The 20,294-nt window shown below is 42.1% G+C and overlaps 1 pseudogene; it reads right to left on the bottom strand.

Moving 5' to 3' along the window:
* Positions 1 to 582: 582 nt before the first annotated feature.
* On the bottom strand, positions 583 to 2,181 carry LOC119801130 (annotated as a pseudogene).
* Positions 2,182 to 20,294: the final 18,113 nt, after the last annotated feature.

The following is a 20,294-nucleotide window of genomic DNA, read 5'->3' as shown; positions in this document are numbered from 1 at the left end:
CTATGATTCACAAAAGACTATGTGAACCTTAACTAGCTGATACAAATCTAATAAGATTTATTAAAAATAAGTTACATCAATAACATATCTGAAAGGTTCTTGTATAGAATATCAATTGAAGAAAAGAATTTATCAATGTCTAAAAAACTAAGTTTGTTCATAAAAAAAAAATCTGACAAATTACCATAAAAAGTACATTCTTCTTGAAACCTTTTTGTCCAAAATTTTCCACTCAATAGCCAAGGATCTGAAACTGAGAAAATATATTTGAGTACAGTGTGTGAAACGTGATACTTTTTTTTCTTTTTCCTTCTTCCCCCTACCCCATCATCGGAAGATTTTACTAACTCACAACAAGCGTGCCTCTTTAGTGGGCTGCTCAGATATAAGAGACACTTCTCTGTGTAGGAGTTTTTAGTTCATCTGTTTTCCACTGTCTCTTGATCCCAAGTTTATATGAATTCTTACATGCATCTTTCAAAATTCTCTGCTATTGCTTGTTGGGAGTTTTCAATTGTGTTTTGTGGTCTGTTTGAGAATGAGAGCTTGGGAAGGGTATGTTACTATGGAGGAGACTGTGAGTCACTGGAATCCATGGCTGTAGGAGGAAGTGAGGTGTATATGGCTAGGCTTGTGATGGACTGCTGGCTGGTCTATGACCAGCCAAAGTGCTGAAATAACCAAAAGTTCTTTGTTAACACAGTTTTGTAAGCCTTCTTGGATGTGACCTGTAATTACACCATGGATCTCAGTGGCTGCTGTCTCCCTTATCCTTAGAGACACCTGTTCACAGTACCAGGACATTTGTGTCATGCAGATGAGGTTTGGTGCAGCTTCCTTCCTTCTTCCTTCTTCCTTTCTTCCTTCCTTCTTTCCTTTCTTCCTTCCTTCCTCCCTTCCTTCCTTCCTTCTTTTTCTTTCCTTCTCTACTTCCCTTTCTTTCCTCCCTTCCTCCCCCCACTCTTTTTTTGAGCATTTTTCAACTGACCCTGTCTAAGTGAAGCTATTCTTACACATGGACTCAAATTCATGCACATGGAGACTTGCCCCTAGTAATCTTCCTTTGAGGGCCTGAGCTAAGGCTTTCTCATCCTCTAGGCCACCTCGTTCACAAGGAATACTTTGCCTTATCTGCTTGATAGTGAAGTTGCTGATGTGGTTATGCTCCTTCAGATTGCAGTACAAGGAGATGCAGTTGCTCTGATGCAGCAAGTCCTGTGTGCTGTAGACCTTCCACACACCCAGGGATCACTCTCTCCTGTTGTACAAGTAGGGGTAAAAAAATATGGCTTGGAATCTGAAGGTCTTGGCTTTATGTAACATGATGGGGCCAGGCCTGCTTGTTTGTGTTTCTGTCCCACCTGGTATCCCACAGCCGGCAAGCCCCAAAGAAATAACACAGAGATCTCTATAAATTACAAAGCTGATTGGCCCATTAGCTCTAGCCTCTTATTTTTTGACTTTCACATCTTGATTAACCCATTTTTCTGATCTATGTTAGCCATGTGGCTCAGTACCTTTTTTCAGTGGAGCAGATCACATCCTGCTGCTTCGGTGATCTGGGCAGTGGCCAATCAGCATTTATTTAAAACATGATTGACAGATTACAGACAATTCTCCCGCACCAGCTTTAACCACAAGTGCTTGCCTGGTGTCACCAAAGCAGATAAGGCCCAGTGTCTCATCATGGACAGAGATGCTACTGGAGCCACCTCACAGATCTGTTCCACGCTCTGTATCCGTGTGCCTTCCCCAAGTACCTGGTACAGATGGGTACTGCCGATATAGATTGAGAATGTGTTAGAAGGTGGAATAGGTTGCCATAGGCAGGATGCTTCATGTGGTGACCCCGAGCTTGCTGGCAGCCTTGATATTCTCATTACCAACTGATATTCTCTCAGAGCCTTAAACTTCTCCAGTCTTCCTTGGTGAGAGTGACAAGTGGCAGGTACATTGTGGCACCTACAGATTTATTTAATACCGTCTTGTGAGACTGTGTGTCTCAGAAGGCCACAGTGGCTGAGTTCTTCAGGATGGACATTTCCACCATGCAGTCTCTGCAATCTGACAGTGCCACTAGTGGGAGGGGTGTGAGCTGTGGCTCATAATCTGAGGGCAGATATCTTCACATATTCTGTACAATCATTGTTGCTTGACTTTGAGTTTAGCCACGAAGGTCATTCTTTGTTGAGCATTGAGATTAGGACTCAAAGGGCAAAGCAGTCAGCAGTTCCACGGGGAACTTGCAGGAGTTTGTGAGTTGTGTGCCTTGCACCTGATATGCATGCATATGAATCCAGTATAAGTGTGTCAACAAACTACAGCTCTGAATTTTCTTATTTTTTAAGGGGATGTGGTTTCTTAGGTTCACATCCTTTTATTGTGGCTAAGAACCCTCAGCTCTTGTTGCTAGCTGTTGCTGGTGTGTAGGAAGCCACTGCCTTACTGGCAGTGGCAGTGCAGGGGAGGGGTATGATGGGTAGTTGCTCAGGGCAGCATGGCTTCTGGCTGGATCTCCAGCTCCTCCTCTGTTCATGAACAACCTTAAGATCACACACACACACACACACACACATATGAAAACAAAACCAAACCCTTAAGCTCGAGAACTCTGAGTCCCATGATCTTCTGCCTTGCGCATTTCTTTTACCTTCAGTCTATGTCTGGTGATAGGGGAACTGATTACTGAGAACATAATGTTTAGAAGTTATTGGAAAAGTGTTTATTAATTACTGACTTTTAAACTATTTTGTAGTGTTTATGTTATTATAGTCCTCATTTTTCATTATTATTTTGTCTTTTAAAGTGTTTATGATCGTATATTAATTATATATAATGATGCGTGTCATTATGGCATTTTCATACTTTTGCAGAGTATGTTTAGTCCATATGCCTGCCCTGTTAATGCTTTCTTTTCCCCTTACACTTCTACTGCGGCACTTCCTTTCCAATCTGGTCCCTATTCTACTTTCATGTCTATTTATATTTATTTATACAATACAAATCAATGAATTGCATTGGGGCCACATAAAGGAGAATGTGTGGTGGTTTAGGACTTTGGGGGACCCATCACCCAGCTCCCAAATACATGGAGATTTATTCTTACTTATTAATGCTCGGCCTTATCTTGGCCTGTTTCTTGCCAGTTTTTCTTAACTAATTATCCCATCTATCTTTGGTTTCAGGGCATTTATCTTTCTCTATTCCTGTATGCCTTTTCTTTTTTTCTTACTCCATGTCTGGCTGTGTAGCTGAGTGACTGGGTGGCTGGCCCCTGAAGTCCTTCCTCTTTCCTCTCTCATTTCCAGGTTCTTGTTCTTGTTCTTGTTTTTCTTTCCAGTTATCCGCTCTGTCTGTCAGCCCCATTTATACTTGCTTTTATCTCGCTATTGGCCTTTCATCTCTTTATTAGAATTATCAGACATTTTAGACAAGTTAAACAAATGCAGCATAAACAAAAGTAACACACCTTAAAATAATATTTCCCAACATCTACCTGTTACAGGGTATGGTTGGCCTACCCTGCCCATGGTTGGGCTGCCCTTCACTATATAATCCAGCCAGTTTGGGTCCCCTCCTTTTTCTTAATCTTTGGCCCCCTTGGCTACTGCACCTTGTTCCCTCTCTCTTCTTTCCTTTTTTCTTCCCTCCTCTTCTCATGTGGCTGAGGCAATCCACAAGGGCTGCTGTTTTGAAGCAAAGTTTTCCTAGTAGATCCATTTTTATAAACAAAAGCTGAATCCAAGTTACATGTACAATATATTGTAAACAAGAGTTGAATCACATGTATAGTATGTTGTAGCAGGCTAAAACTAATGACATAGAAATGAAGAAACAATACTTTTTGTTGGTTTTCTTTCTAATTTTTTTCTTGTAGGCTATAAATGTCACTCAAAGAACTGCTTTTAATGTATCTCAGAGGTTTTGTGTGTTGTGTTTCCATTTTCTTTTGGTTCCAGGGACTTTTCATTTCTTTCTTGATTTGTTTTTCATTCATTAGCTAGTTCTTTAATCTCAATGAATCTATAGAGATTCACTTGGTGTTGACTTTAAGTTTTACTCTATTATGATCAGATAGGATATACAGAGTTATTTTTGTTTTTCCTAATTTGTTTAGATTTGGTTTGTGTCATAGAATATGGTCTGTTTTAGAGATGCTTCCATACACTGCTGATTAGAATGTATATTCTTTGATGTTTAGGTGGAAGTCCATTTGATGTGTGATGCCATTAATTCTGATGTTTCTGTCAATATTCTTTGTCCAAATGACCTATCTTTTGGACACATAGTGGGGTGTTGAAATAGTTTAGTATGGGTTGAATGTTAATTTGTATCTTTAATTATAGTGGTATGCTTTTAGGTATGCCAGTATTTGGCACATATATGTTTAGGGCTGCAATGTATGAAGTGTCTTTCTTTATCTTTTCTGATTTATTTTAGTTTGAAGACTACTTTGTCAGACATTGCAATAGTGATATCGGTTTGCTCTCTTGGATTGGAGTTCATTTTTTTCCATTCCTTTATTTTAAGATTGTGCCTATCTTCAAAGTCAAAGTTAGTTTTTATTATAGGGCAGAAAGGTAGATTTTGCATCTTAAACCATTCAGCTAACTGGTGTTTTTTGATTGAAGGGGTGAGGCTATTAATATTTAATATTTTTATTGAAGTATGTGTGTTTATTGCAGTCATTTTATCTTTTTCTGTTTGTGTTCTGAGTCATACTCTGTGTATAGTTTCATTTGTTTTTTTCTCCAGTCTCATGAGTATGTTTTCACCCCCACTCAGTTATAAGTATTATCTGTAGGGCTGATTTGGTGGACATGAATTATCTTAGGATTTAAAAAGAAGATTTATTCATTTTTATTTTATGTGTGTGGGTATTTTGCTTGCATATGTTTCTGTACCACCTGCATGCAGTACTCAAAGAGACCAGAAGAGGGCCTCAGATTTCCCCTGGAACTAGAGTTACAGATGGCTGTGAACAGCCATGCAGGTGTTGGAAACTGAAACTGGTTTCTTTGGAAGAACAGCCAGTAGTGTTCTTAACTACTGAGTCATCTCTCCACTCCCTCTTTTAGATTTTTTTTTAAATCAGGGAACATTTTCCTTTCTCTTTCAACTAAGGCACACAGTTTTATTGGGTACAGTAGGCTAGGTTGGCATTCATGGTCTTGTAGAACTTGGAGTACATTGCTCCTGGCTCTTCTGTTTTCCAAAGTTTTCACTGAGAAATCTGCTGTTATTTGATGAATTTCCTTTTATATGTGACTACTTTTTTTTCTCTTAAGCTTTCATTACTCTTTCTTTGCTCTGTATGTTTATTGTTTTAACTGATAGACTATGGGAAGTTTCATATCTAATCTTGTCTATTTGATATCCTGTATACTTCTTTGGTATAGGAAGCCCTTCTGCATGTGCATTGCTTTCACTGGTTAATTAATAAAGAAACTGCTTGGCCTGATAGGGCAGAATTTAGGTAGGCGGAGAAGACAGAACTGAATTCTGGGAGGAAGAAAGCAGAGTGAGGGAGAGCTGTCATGGAGTTGCCAGGTCAGACATGCTGAATGTTTCCTGGTAAACCACGACCTTGTAGTGACATACAGATTATTAGAAATGGGTTGAATCAAGATGTAAGAGTTAGCCAATAAGAGGCTAGAACTAATGGGCCAGGCAGTGTTTAAATGAATACAGTTTCTGTGTGGTTATTTCAGGGGTTATCTAGCTGGGTGGCTGGGATGAAAAGCAGGCCCTCCCTCCATCAACACTTCTTATATCCATAAGGGTGTGTCTTTCCTTATTTTGGGGGATTTTTATTCTATGATCTGGTCTGTGCCATTGGCCGAGGTTTCTTCTTCATCTGTTCATATAATTCAAAGATTTGGCTATTTCATGGTTTTCTCTGGTTTTTATTAAAGATTTTTTAAAAATTATTCTTTATTTGTGTGGCCTAGCTCCTCTACTTTACCTTTGAGTCTTGATAGTACATCTTCTACTTAATCCATTCTACATTCAAAGATTTCCTATGAGTTTTCTAATTGAGCTATTGAGTTTTTCAGCTCCAACTTCTTTTCAGTTTGAGTTCTCATTAATATTTTTATATCTTTATTAAGCTTGGTTTTCAGATCCTAGATTATCTTCATCATCTCATTCTGTCTACATTTATGTTTATGTTTTGTCATAGATATCCACTTGCCTCTGCCTACTGAGTATTGTGATTAAAGGCATATACTCCCATGCTTGGCCTAAATAGAATTTAAAAATAAATTAAACTTGCTAAATTTGTTCTTTGAAACTTTCATACATGTTGTGGAACAATCCTTTTGTACACTGTGAAGACTTATCACTCAGATTGGTTTAATAAAGAGCTAAATGGCCAATAGCTAGGCAGGTAGAGGTTAGGTGTGACTTGCAGACAAAAAGAGAGCACTCGGAATAAGGAGGGTGAAGTCTCAAGTCAAATGCAGAGGAAGCAGGAGATGAACATGTTGTGAAAAATGTACTGCTACATGATAGGGCATAGATAAGAAATATGGGTTACTTCAAGTTGTAAGAACTAGTTAATATCAAGCCTAAGCTATTGACCATGCATTTACAACTAATAATAAGTCTCTTTGTGGTTATTTGGGAGTTGGTTGGTGGGACAGAAACTCCTGCCTATATATACCTGTATATAATGCACATTGATTTCTGTTACCCCATTCTCTTTTATCTGTATTCCACTCCTAACATTCTTTCTTTCTCCCTACAAGTCCCTTTCTCACATTCATATCAGGAATTTATGATCTCTAAATTTGCTAATCTTTTGTGTCTCCTTTATACTCTTTGATGGAATTTATGATTGTTCTTTTAAGTTCCATGTCCTGGGGTTCATTTAGGTAATTCTTATTGGAGAATAGTACTAGAGAACTAGCAGATTTGTATGGGGGGCATGTTTTCTTGATCCTTTATGTTGTTCTTATTTTTGTAATGAGACCTGAGCATGTGGGCTTCTTGTTTTTGTTGGTTGTGTGTCTGATGTGGACACAACATGTTGAGTTGGAGTATAGGTTGTGAGTTCTGGTGAAGATGTACAGGCAGGCTTGGCATAGAATTTGGCAGTGGTGCAGGTAGAATTTGTTAGGTCTATTTGATTTATGGTGTTTTTTTTAACAGAGTTTCTGTCTAGTAATTAAGTGCCAATTATTGAGGGTAAGGTTTTAAAACCACTTACTATCACTGTGTTGGAGTCAATCTATTGTTTTAGATCTAATAATGTTTCTTTTACAAATTTGGATGTCCCATGTTTGGTGTATATATGCTTAGGATTGTAATATCCTAGAGGTGTATTTTTTCCTTTAATGATTAATTAATTTAACAAAATTCTGAAGTCCGTTTTGTCAGATGTTAGAATGGAGACACCTGGAATTATTTCCTAGTCCTTTCATCTAGAATAGCTTTCATAGTCTTCACACAGTAGTGTCTAGCTCAGATGGTGAGGTGTGTTTCTTGGAGTTGCAAATAAATGTATACCAGGTTTTGATCCAGTGTGTGCATGTGTGCATGTGTGTGCATATGTGTGTATGTACATGTGTGTATGCATGTGTGTGTGTTCATGTGTGTGTTTATCAAGGCATTTGTGTGGAGGTTGGAGATAATTTTGTCGTAGGTTCTCCTTTTCCATTTTTATATGAATTCCAGGAATCAAACTGAGATCATTAGGGCTTATGCAGCAAGCATTTTATTTGCTGATCCACATCACTGGATCCCTGTATTTTTTAAATTGGGAATTGAGATCATTAATGTTCAGAATTATTATCAGAAGTATGTGTTACTTTCTGTCATTTGTTGGTTCTGTATACTTATTTTGCTATTATTCCTCAGTTAGCTACTTTTCTAACATTATTTATGTTTCTTCCTGTAGCCTCTTGAACGTTTATTATTATTTATTATTTATTATTATTCTTTTCAATCTAAAAATTATTTTCTTAGACAAAGGCAAATTATTTTCTTAGAGCTCCACTGATGATCCTAAATGATTTTAGCCAATTTTTATCATGGAATTAATTGTTGCAGAAATTTTTTCTGGGCTAGGAGATGTGGTTTTTCAGAACTTGAAAAACATCCATCCAAATTTTTTTTACTTTTAGCTTCTATTTATACTGTAACTGTTATTCTTTCAGCTGCCTTTCTGTGTGACATCGTCCTTATTACATGCAGATCTCAATGCATTTCTTTCGTTCTGTATATTTAGTATTTTAGTCATAATATGATGTAGAAAGCTTCTTTTCTGGCTCTAGTATTTGGGTGAATTTCTCTTTCCCTAGATTTTGGAATTTTTCTACTTCAGTTGTTTGGAATTCTTTCTTGTGCCTGTATCAGTTACTTTTCTGTAACTGGGATAAAATGCCATGACCAAAGGCAACTTATAAAAGAAAGCATTTAGCTTGGCTTATAGGTTCCAGACTGAGAACCCATAACTGCAGCAAGACATGGTAGCAGGTGGCCATATAAGAGGCTGATAGATCATTTATTAAACTACACGTAGAAATCAGGGTGAGTAAAGTGAAGGTGGAGTGAAGAGCCTACCCCCAGTGATACACTTTCTCCAGTGCAGCTTCACATTCCCATAACCCTCCCAAATATTATCACTGAGGATCAAGAGTCTAAAAACATAAGTCTATGGGCGATGTTTTTCATCCTAGCTACCACAGTGCCTTTGCATAATGTTGCTCTTCTTCTATGCAAATAACTCATAAACTTGATTTTTATGTGGTATCCTGAGTAACTTCCATATTCCATTCATATTTTAAAAATTTTATTTTCCTTGGCTGAATGTACCAATTCTTCTATTTTGTCTTCAGTTCCTAATATTCTGTCTTCTTTGGAATGTACTCCTATGTTGATCATTTCCAATGAGGTTTTTATTTGCCTTACTAAAATTTTCATTTCCAAGTTTCAGTGTGGATCTGTTCGTGTTTTAAAAAAAGTTATTTATGAGTTTGTGTCTGTCTTAGGCAGTGTTCTGTTGTTGTGAAGAGATACTATGACCATAAAAAACTCCTATAAAAATGCATTTAATTAGGGCTTGCTCTCAGTTTCAGAGGTTTAATTCATTTTTATCATGGTTGGAAATATGGTGTCATGCAGGCAGACAGGATTATGGAGAGGTAATTGAGAGTTCTATATTTGAATCCACAGGCAACAGGAAGAAAGCAAAAAAGTCATTGTGCCTGGCTTGGGCTTCTGAAATCTCAAAACCAGTGATATACTTCTTCCAGTAAGGCCACACCTCCTAATCCTTCTAAGTAGTGCCAATCCTTGATAACTAAACATTCATATGTTAGCCTATGGGGGCCATTCTTATTCAAACATATTATTCAATCATTCAATCATCATAATGTCCTCTTTGTTTGAAACTTTTTATAAATGTTATTTTCATTTTTTGTTTAGAATTTGTCTATATCATTCTCATTGGTAGACATTACATGGGAATTAGTAGTTTTGTGGTGGGGGGTATTTGGTGTGTATTACCGTGTGGTGACACAGTATTTGATTTTTCATGTTTCGTGTGTTTTTGCATCTCTATTTGTACATTAGGAGTTAGATCTTTGTTTTTTTTATTATTTATGTCACCTTTCTTCTTTCCATGAAAGTGGACTAAGTTATAAAGGGGTCTATCATATAGATCCAAAGATGCAGGATCTCCATGACATAGGACAACAACAGGATATCTAAGAGAAATTCTAGTGAGGGCCCAGTATTGATAGTGTAGCAGAAACCTGAGGCCTCAAACCAGGCCTGTGACTCATTGCAATGAACACTTGTAAGTAAAGAAATATGGACTAAAAGGTATACTGTGTGACTCACTGTGACACACTACAGATTCAACAATGAGATTTAAAATTTATTTTATTTTTGGGTGGTAGGTTGAAGGGCAGGGGGTAGATAAGAAGAGACAAGTAAATACATGGGATTGGGGTATACTATGTGAAGTCCACAAAGAATCAATAAAAGTTAAAAAGAAAAGCAATCACTATCAGAGATTAGACCCATTGTAAAATACAATAATAGTTTAAAAAAACCCAAACACTTCTTAAATATTACTTTAGAAAGTAAGTGGTCACTGATGATAATGTATGTACTATATATTAAATACTATGTATATTGTGAGAGGGAAATTTCTGAGTAAGACCAGTAATTAATATTGGGTTGGTGGAAAAGGAAGAGGAAGGAAATGAATTGATACAGTAATGATAGATATGGGGGTGAGAGGTAGGACTTTTGGCCAAAGATAAAATAAAAAGAGAGAGGTGAAGAAATACAGTTAGGCCATTCAAAACAGTACTGGTTCTTAAGGAGCTGATGCACAGAAACCTCACAAACTAGACCAGTCTATGTTCCTTGGGAAAGTTTATGAAAAGGGAGATTTTAAAAAAAGCAAACTATATAATTCTTAATTAAGGGAGCCATTCTAGGGTTGGCAGAGACTTGACTCTAGAGGGGTTCCCAGGTGTCCAGGAAGACGCCCCCCGCTAGTTCCTTGGGCAGCTGAGGAGAGGGTGCCAGAAATATCCAGATCCTATTGTCATACTCATGAATATCTTGCATATCACCATAGAACCTTCACCTGGCAGTGGATGGAGAAAATGACAGAGCCCCACATAGGAGCACCGGACTGAGCTCCCAAGGTCCTGATGAGGAGCAAAAGGAGGGAGATCATGAGCAAGGAAGTCAGGACCATGAGGAGTGTGTTTACCCATTGAGACGATGGGGCAGATCTAACAGGAGACTACCAAGTCCAGTTGGAATGGGACTGATGGAACAGGGGACCAAACCGGACTCTCTGAATGTGGCTGACAGTGGAGGAGGACTGAGAAACCAAGGACAACGGCGATGAGCTTGAACTCTACAGCATGGACGGGCTCACTATGAGCCTTGTCAGTTTGGTTGCTCACCTTCCTGGACTTAGGGGGAGCTGGGAGGACCTTGGACTTAACATAGTGAAGGGAACCCTGATGGCTCTTTGGCTTGGAGAGGGAGGGAGTGGGGGTATGGGTAGAAGGGAGGGAAGGGAAGGGGGAGGAGGAGGGGAGGAGATGGAAATTTTTTATAAAAAAATAAGGAATTAAAAAAAAGCAAAAATGGGGGAGGATAGGGAAAAATGGAAGAAATAGAGTAATAGACTAAAATAGAACTAACCTGTTCAATTGATAATGAGTAATAAACAATAAAGGGATAGGTATGGAGAGGGGAAGATAGGTATACAGAGTGTGAATATAGTCTGCACGCTCTTTCCTATACTGAGCCTCTCAGCATTTCTTTCTGAGATCCTAAACACCTATCACTTCCTTCTTAGCTTCCCTCAGCATTCTTTATAAGGTTGGGTTTCTGATGCTGAACTTACCTCTGAGAAATCATTCCAGGTTTAATTTCAAATGCAGTTCTCACTGTCTTTGATTCATCTCTGGGGAGATCTTGTAGGAAACAATGCTCTTGGCATTGGGTAATCTTTGCAATTGCAGTCACAGAAGCTGGCCATACTTCTGATTGGCCTATCAGGAATCTGATTGTGAATGCTGGTCCCGTCTCTGGGCAGCTCTTTGCAAAGCTGGGTCAGGCTGGTCTACATCTGTGCCATTGGTCTTGATGCTATGCAAGTTGCTTAGATTCTGAGTTTCTGTCCTCTGTCAATCTGTTTCTGACCATGTTTTCACACTGCCAAATATTGTGTTCTTCTGATCCACAGTTTCTTCTCCACAATCCAGATGTATTAAACGTATCAAGTTTCAGTATATATTCCCATACACTCACTTTGCATTTCAAATATCCTGAAAGGTTTATTTTATTTCTGTGTGTGCGTATGACTTTGTGTGAATGAACACCACTTTCATGTGGATGCTCACAGAGTTCAGAAGACAGCATCCAATCCCACAAAGTCAGAGTTCAGACGGTTGTGAGCAGTTCATCATGGATGTGGAGAACTAAACTTGGGTTCTCTAAAAGAGCTGGCGGCTCTTTTAATGGCTGAGTCATATCTGCAGTCCCTTACACTGAGTTTTCTAAGTAGGATTCAGGGAGAGGCTCAAGCCACCAAACTGCTGACTCAGGAGGTGCCATTAAAAATGACATTCTGCAGCTAGCTGCTTTGGTCAAGTGCTGAGAACACGGGTTTCCTGACGTCTCTTCTCCCTGTACCAGTGTCAGTGTCATGAACCCATTGTCCTCTCCTTTTCTGCTCTTTTACATGTCCATTCCTGAAAGTTTAATGCTTGTTTGCTGACCCTCTCAGTCTTACACCATGGCTCCCCAGTCTGCTGTTGATGCTTCCTATTAGACAGGGGATGATGGAGGCGATATAGAAATGAAATAAGAAAACATACAGACAGTCATGGAAGCAGAATTTTTTTTTAAATTACAACTGAAGTGCTCTCCATGAAAATGAGACTGCACAAATGAGGTGTGGGGTCTTGAGATTTATAGGGTGGGAAAGAAGAGTTCATCTGTAGGTCGGTTCCTACAGTCTGGAAGTGGAGGATAGCAGCAGGTTTGTTATGTGGATCACCTTATCAGAAGCTTTCCCAAGTGCAATCAGTTACATCAGCTTTCCCTCCCAGAGCTTCTCAGTCTACCTGAGACATTTAGGTCATTAACCCTTCCTCTTGCTGGGTGTGAGACGCTTGCCAAATGGCTGAATGAAATCCTTCAGGATAGACTCTAGACTTCCTCTCTTGCATTGTCAAGTTTCTTGTTTTACCTTACTGTTAAAGCCAAATGTATTTTGGCATTACCCATCTTTTCTGATAGATGTAATTCAGCTTTCCCCTTGGATATTATAGTGAAATGGGCCTATGTGTAACAGTCTGTCATCTTTTGAATCTAAGCTGTGACTTCTTTAAGATACCCGTGAAAGTTCTTTTGTGTGGGATGTTGTTCAAGAGGGAAAATGAGGTTGATTGCTAGGGATAGGAATTTATTAGAAGAACCATAAAAACATGGACTGACCAACAGAGAAGCAGAAGGAGAGTGGGAACTTAGGTGGGTTGGGTGGATAGGCCCCATCACTGAGACAGTCAGCATGTCAGAATTTTTGAAGAGAGGAGTCAGAACCCATGTGGCAGAAGTGGGATACTTTTAAAAATATACCTGTTTAAGGGTGGGGTGAGGTGTCACAGCATGTGCCTACAGCCAGGCTATGTAATCCCCTGGCAGGAGGCACAGAAGGGTTGTGTGGATTAGTCAAGATTCTCTAAAGCAGTGCTTCTCAACCTGTGACCCCTTTAGGGGGTTTGGTGACCCTTTCATGGGGTAATCTGAGACCACTGGAATTTATATTATACTTTATAACAGTGGCAAAATTACAGTTATGAAGTAAAGATGAAAATAATGTTATGGTTGGGAGTCACTACAGCATAACAATGTATTAAAGTTTCATAGTATTAGGAAGTTTGAGAATCACTGCTCCAGAAAAATAGAACTGATTATATATATCTATATCTATATACATACATATTCATGAAATTTATCAGAGTGGCTCGTACACACTGCAATCTGACTATTCCAACAGTGGCCATTTCTCAGCAGAAAGTTCAAGAATCCAATAGCTGATCTGTCCACAAGTCTGGATGTCTCAGCTGGTCTTCAGTATATGCAGCAATCTTGAATTCGACTTTTAATACCAGTGAAGGAATGAACGTGCCAGTGAGAGTGAAGACAAACAGGCAAAGAGCAAACGCTTCCTCCTTCCACATCCTTTGCATAGATAGCCACCAGAAGGTGGTGGATCTTTCTGCCTTAAATGATCCTTTAAATGATCCAATCAAGAAAAATCCCTAGACATATACCCAGAAGCTTTGGTCTTAGTTAATTCTAGAAGTCAAGTTGATAATCAAGAATAGTCATTAAAGGGTGGGATGCAGGATTTGGCACTGATACCTGGATCCCAGGTGAGAGATCCTGGCCTCTTAGCTAGGAATTCACAGATAGGGCCTCAGCAGGGTGTCTGTGGGTATCTGTGAAAAGAGACTCCTGTAGATATTGTTACCAGAGCAGAGCACATATTCACAACAACATGTCATGTTCACAATATGTAACAAGGTAGTAACATTTGATATTTGTTGGAGGTTCAACAAATACTGAGAAAGCCTTCTCTGTGGTCACTTGCTATAAAGAGAGGATTACAACTGGGAACTTGGTTAGAAGAGAGTTCTAGATCAGGAATCCTGGGCTGTTTTGTGTCCAGGCTCTGGTTAGTAGTGTATTGGAACCCATAGATTGTTTTTTCCAATGTTCCCAAATGCATGAAGTGAAACACAGGATTACACAGGAATCAATTGTATCAAAATGCCATTCTTGAAAGAGTCAGAAAACAAATTTGTGTCATAGTCTTCTGCCACACCCTTTAATAAGGTAAGCAAACCCAGAAGATATAGTAACCATTATGGTTTCCAAGTTGTAGTGAGTGTAAAATTTTCAGGAGACCTACACTGAGAGACACATCTTGGTTCTATTAGTGGCAAACATGTTACTAATACTGCTGAGTCTTGAGACAAAAAAAAATTAAATTCACTTAGAAACTAGTGAACATATAGTCACTCCCCATCCGAGTTCCCAGATCCACAAACCACAACTATGGGTCCCAGGCTAACATTAGAGGTAATTGGCTGAAATATGCTTTTATTAGAAGTTTTAAAGGGTGATTTAGGGATGGACAACTGAAGAGACTAAATAAACAAGGCACAAGGATTGACAGTATGTATGTGCCTGATCTTTCTTTCTTTTCTTTTGTTTTTTTTTGTTTCTTCGAGACAGGGTTTCTCTGCAGCTTTTTTAGAGCCTGTCCTGGACCTAGCTCTTGTAGACCAGGCTGGCCTCGAACTCACAGAGATCCGCCTGCCTCTGCCTCCCGAGTGCTGGGATTAAAGGTGTGCGCCATCACCGCCCGGCGTGCCTGATCTTTCTTGAGTCTACCTGGGCATTCTCCTGAAATGCATAAGGTGTTTTACAGACCGGGACAGGGGGTTTGAGACAGAAGCAGCTGCAGCGTGGCGAGGGCTCTACTCTATTACTAAGTCATCTCTTGTCTGAGCAGGTACCCTGAGTCTTTCTCCAGCACTTCTTGGGAAGTCCCTAGCTTCTCTAAGGCCAGAAGCTTGGAAAAGTTTCCCTGTGGGAAAGAGGAAGGGCAGGGAACTCAGGTAAGTAGTGACCATATCTGGAATTGGAAAGAAAGACTGGTTAATCTCTCAGTAAGGACAGGATAAAACTGTTGGTATTTACTGGGGGTGAGGGAGTAGGACCCTTCTTTAGCAGGCTTGACAAACTGGAATGTACAAAGCTGTTGAGAGTGTTTCTGTACTTTCACTGAGACTTGAGGTGGAATCTTCTGGATCTCCCTGGGGAAATAATGCAAGTCTCAGGTACAGACTTGGCTGTACCTACGAGGCCTTGTAAAAGTTCTCTGAGTCCATTAGTAAAAAAGAGTCATGATAGATTTCTGTTCTCATGAGGAGTCCGGGGATGGTGCAAATGAAGCCACTTTGCAAACTCCATGTGTTATATGACTTTAATTAATATGAACAATAAAGTACATTTTTCTAAAGTGATATTTGTACATTTCTCTTTCAGTGTCATCTTATTTAGACTAGGCATTTGCTAAATCAGAGACCATTGTGACTCCAGAGAGCTCACTCCTGCTTTAACACTGTTCCGTTTGTAATGTAGACCAGGCATTTATATTTTTTGCTAACATTAACAACGATTTTCCTATTGGGTACTAATACAAAAGTTAAAATAGAGCTCTCTCCCAGTACTATTTTATTTCTTTCAATACTGTGAGATGAGCATACAGTTTTCTCCTCCACTTTAAACATGAGAAAGCCAAGGCTCACTAATGACCAGCAAGTGCATCTTCTATCCTCCCAGGGCTTTAGATTTAAAATGGATTTATTCAGGGAAGGCTGCAGCTGTGACAGAATGGGCAGAGGCTAAGCCATACTGTTTTAAGTGACTATGAGGAATTTCCCCCTCTTGAACAGGGAGTTGCCATCTTGTTGGGAAATGTTATAAGGGGAGTCATTCCTCAAGAGAGTTTTCCAGTTCTGCAAGCACTCAGAAGTTATTGTCCCCTATTACTGGACTACTTCTGCCTTCTGGTGGTTAGAGGAGTAAACTACACCAGTGCCAGCATTTCCTGGATCTCAGCTGTTTACAGACACCAAACTGTGACAAGGTTAGGAGGAGTCCCACTCACTGTCCAGGATCCTTAACACACAAGGGGCAGCCCTGGGCATGGTAGTTTTGCAGTGAGGTCATCACTTGTCCTCCAGCAGGAAGGCTTCTCCATACTCTTAACCTAGGCTCCAGACACTGCTCTCTGAACCTGAGGAAAAGCTGTCAACTGTTGATGTTTCAAGAAACAGCAATCCTGTGTTGATGTTTGGTATTTGGGAGGCAGAAGCAGGAGAATCACCATAAGTTTGAGGTCAATTTGACTTATACAGTATGTTCCAGGCTAGCCCAAGCCAACAAGCACTACACTGCAATACCCTACCTAAAACCAAAACTAAAACAAAAATCCCAAACAGCTAAAGTCAGAGACCAAAAACAAGATGCCTGATTCTAGCCAGGCCCTGGCTTGCTGTGAAGTCTCGAGCAAACATTTAACATCAGTTATCTTCTTAATCCATAAACTGGACTCTGAAAAGGTGTGTGCTTCTTTTCAGCTGAGAGAACAGAGGCACAAGGACTCAGAAATCAGAAAGTTCTCACCTTCAGGATTCCTTTGCAATCTTAAAATGGCAGAAGATCTTACAGAGCTTCTATTGATGTGTATTATTTTTATCCATAGTCACCAAATGGAAAATACCCCATAAATAAGGATTCTCACCTTCCCCAGCCTGACACCCCATGGCCTTTCCTGTCCTGGGGAGGACAGTCATGGAAGAAAGGGTTTCTCTAGCTATGCAGCAGCCAGTCAAGAAAGAAGGGGACACAGCTACCCTGCCTGGATGCCTGGGTCTTTCCATCCCCGCAGGATCCAACCGCCAAAGGAGCAAGTTCAGCTTCCATGCCCTGACTCCCCCATCTGTGTCTCAACATGGGGAAACTAGCCATGGAAGAGCTGGCCCAGCTTCCCCACCACTGCAGGCCTTGGGAAGTTCAGCCATAGAAGAGGCAGAATAGTTCCGCCATGGAAGAGGGGGTATAACATCCACAGGTGGCTTCCCATACTCTGTCCAGCCCTGGGTGGCCCGCCATGAAAGAAGGAGCACAGGCTTGTCATGGAAGAGGGGACACAGCTTTCTCTGCTTTGCTCTCCAGAGCCTATCCTGTCTAGGAGAGGCCAGACATGGATGGGGGGGGGTGCATATTCTTTTGCCTAGCTCCCCAATGCCTGGCATGCCTGGGGAGGCAAGCCATGGAAGAGGGGGTACAGCTTCTCCAGCCTGTCACCCAATGGCTTGGCCTGAGTCTCGAAGAGGCCAGCTGTGGAAGAAGGGAGTGTAGCTTCCTATTCCTGGCTTCCCAGGGCTTGTTCATCCCTGTGGAGTCAGACAAGAAAGACGGGGAGCAGCTTCCCAGGCCTGGTTTTCCAGGCTTAGTAATCCCTGTGGAGGCCAGCCTTGGAAGAGGGGGACACAGGTTTTCCAGTCTGCCAACCCAGGGCGTGACCAGCCTTATGGAGTCCAGCCTGGGAAAGAAGCAGGTGCAGCTACCTCGGCCTGGCTTCCCATGGCCTGTCTGGCCCATAAAGGTCAGTTGTGGATGAGGGGCATGCAGCTTCTCTGGCCTCACTCCCCAGGGCCTAGCAAACCATGGGGAAGCCAGCTGTGGAAGAAGAAGCACAGCTTTCATGGCCAGGCAGGTGCTTGGAAAGGCCAGACTTAGAAGAGGAGGCACAGGCCAGCCATGGAAGAGGGAGATGCAGCTTCTCTGGTCTATTTCCCCAGGGTCTGTCCATCCCATGGAGGCCAGCCATGGAAGAAGGTGGCATCAGTTCCCTGGATGGCTCCCTAGGGCTTGAATGGTCTGCAGAGGAAACCAGTGTCAGGGAGGGCACAGCTTCCCCACACTGACTTCCTAGGGCCTGTCCATGCCTGCAGAGACCAGCCATGTAAAAGGAAGGCAAAGCCCTCCCTAGGGCCTGGCCAGCCTTGTGGGGGCCATCTGTAGAAAATGGGGGTACACCTTCCCTGGTCTGGCACCCCAAGGCCTGTCCTTTCCTGGGGAGGCCAGCCATGTGAGAGGGCCTATTTAGCCCTGGGTAGGCCAGTCATGGAAGAGTGGGGCACACCTTCCCCCGCCTGTCACCCCAGTGCCTTCTCAGTCCTGGAGATAACATCTGTGGAAGAGAGGGTTGCCGGTTTTCCCCGACCTGGCTTCCTAGGGCACGTACAGCCTGGCTACATCAGCCTTGGAAGAACAGGATGCAGCTTCACTGGCCTGGCAGGTCCTGGGGATGCTGGCTGTGGAAAAGGAAATGCATCTTTCCCATCTTAGCACCCCAGGGATTGGCCGGCTGTGGGGAGTTTCAACATGGAAGAGAGAGCATAGCTTCCCTGGCTTTGTTCCCAAGAACCTGTCTGGTCCTCAGTAGGCCAGTCATAGAAGAGCAGGCACAGCTTTCCTAGCCTGGGAGGCTAGATATGAAAAAGTGAGCACAAGGTATCCGTGGAATAGGAGGCACACCTAGGGCCTGTTCAGCACTGGGAGGCCAGCCCTGAAAGAGGGAGGCATGGAGTACCTGGCTTGGCAGACACTGCAGAGGTCAGCTTGCCCGTTATGGCAGGCTCTGGGGAGGTCAGTTGTAGAAGAAAGGGCACAGTTCCCCCACATAAACTGTGTAAGATGTAGCACATATTTCCCAACCGAGCCTCACCTGGGATGATAGCCATAGAAGAGGGCATGCAGCTTTCCTGGCCTGATATGCCTGGGCCAGGCCAGCCTAGAGAAGTCTGCCAGAGAGGTCCACTGTGGGAGATGGGGTGTAGGTCTGGCACGGAACAGGTGGCAGAGCTTCCCTGTTTTGGATCCCCAGGGCATGTTTTTTCCTCAGCATGCCAGTTGTGGAGAAGGGGGGTTTAGCTTCCCCAGGCTGGCAGGATCTAAACAAACCAGCTGTGGAAGTGGAGGGTGAGCTTCTCTGGCATAGTACCCCAGGGCCTGCCCTCTCCTGGGAAGGCCAGCTGTGGAAGAGGGGTATGCAGCTATCTCAGCCTGGCTCTGCTGGGTCTGTCCATCCTTGGGAAGTTCAGCAATGGAGGAGGGGGTGCAGCTTCCTCAGTTTGGCTCCCTAGGGCCTTTCCAGCTTTGTGGAGGCCAGCTGTGGAAGATGGTGGTGTAGCTTCCCTGGCTTTGCTCCTGAGGTCCTGTTTGGATCTGGACGAGCCACCTTTGGAAGAGAGGGGTACAGTTTTCCTGGCATGGCACCCCAGGGAATGTCCTGTCCTGAGGAAGCCAGAAATGGAAAAGAGGGCCTGCCTGTCCATGATTGGGGAGGCCAGCTCTGGAAGACCAGGGAGCAGCTATCCCATTCTGGCTCAGTCAGGTCCAGCCATGGGAAGGCCAGTTGTGGAGGAAGAGGCACAGCTTCCCTGGACTGGCATGTCCTGGAGAGGTCAGTTGTTGAAGAGGGGGCATAGGCTAGTCCTGGTTGGGGGAATGCAGCTTCCCTGAATGTGCTCCTCAAGGCTTGCTGGGCCATTCAGAGGCCAGACATGGAAGAGGGTGGTACAGCTTTCCCAGCCTAGCTCCCTAGGTCCTAATCTGTCCTGGGAGGGCCAGTAGTGGAAGATGGGGTGCAGATCCCATCCCTGGGAAGGACAGCCATGGAAGAAAGGGGACAGCTTCCCCAGCCTACACCTGAGGGTCTGGCCTGCCTGGGGAGACTAACAATTGAAGAAGAGGGGCATCTTCCTCAGCCTGGCAGGCCCTCGAGAGGCCAGTTGTGGTAGAAGGTCACAGCTGGCCAGTCATGTGTTGATAATTCAAGTTAATATTTGGCTCGGGAAATAGCCAGGCTAGCTAAAATATAAAACGATTATATTTTTATTTATTATTAGGGGAAAACTCATGAAACAGGAATGCTAAGTCCAAGTTCAGCTGTGCAAAGAGAGCACACCTGGGCTGCACACCCATTTTTCTCTGGGTCCCAGAAAGCCGCATCCTAATTTGGTTCCACCTCTTAAAGATATTTGGTTGACAAAACTTCCCCATCACCTCCCCCTTTTGTCTAAGCAAAAGCAATCCAAACCTATATACAATAGGAACAGATATCAAATATAAAATTACAACCAACATAATATTAAGCAAAGAAC

Source organism: Arvicola amphibius, chromosome 14 (genome assembly GCF_903992535.2).
Source record: "Arvicola amphibius chromosome 14, mArvAmp1.2, whole genome shotgun sequence".
In the NCBI taxonomy this organism is placed as follows: Eukaryota; Metazoa; Chordata; class Mammalia; order Rodentia; family Cricetidae; genus Arvicola; species Arvicola amphibius.
This window is presented reverse-complemented; position numbering and strand designations above follow the sequence as displayed.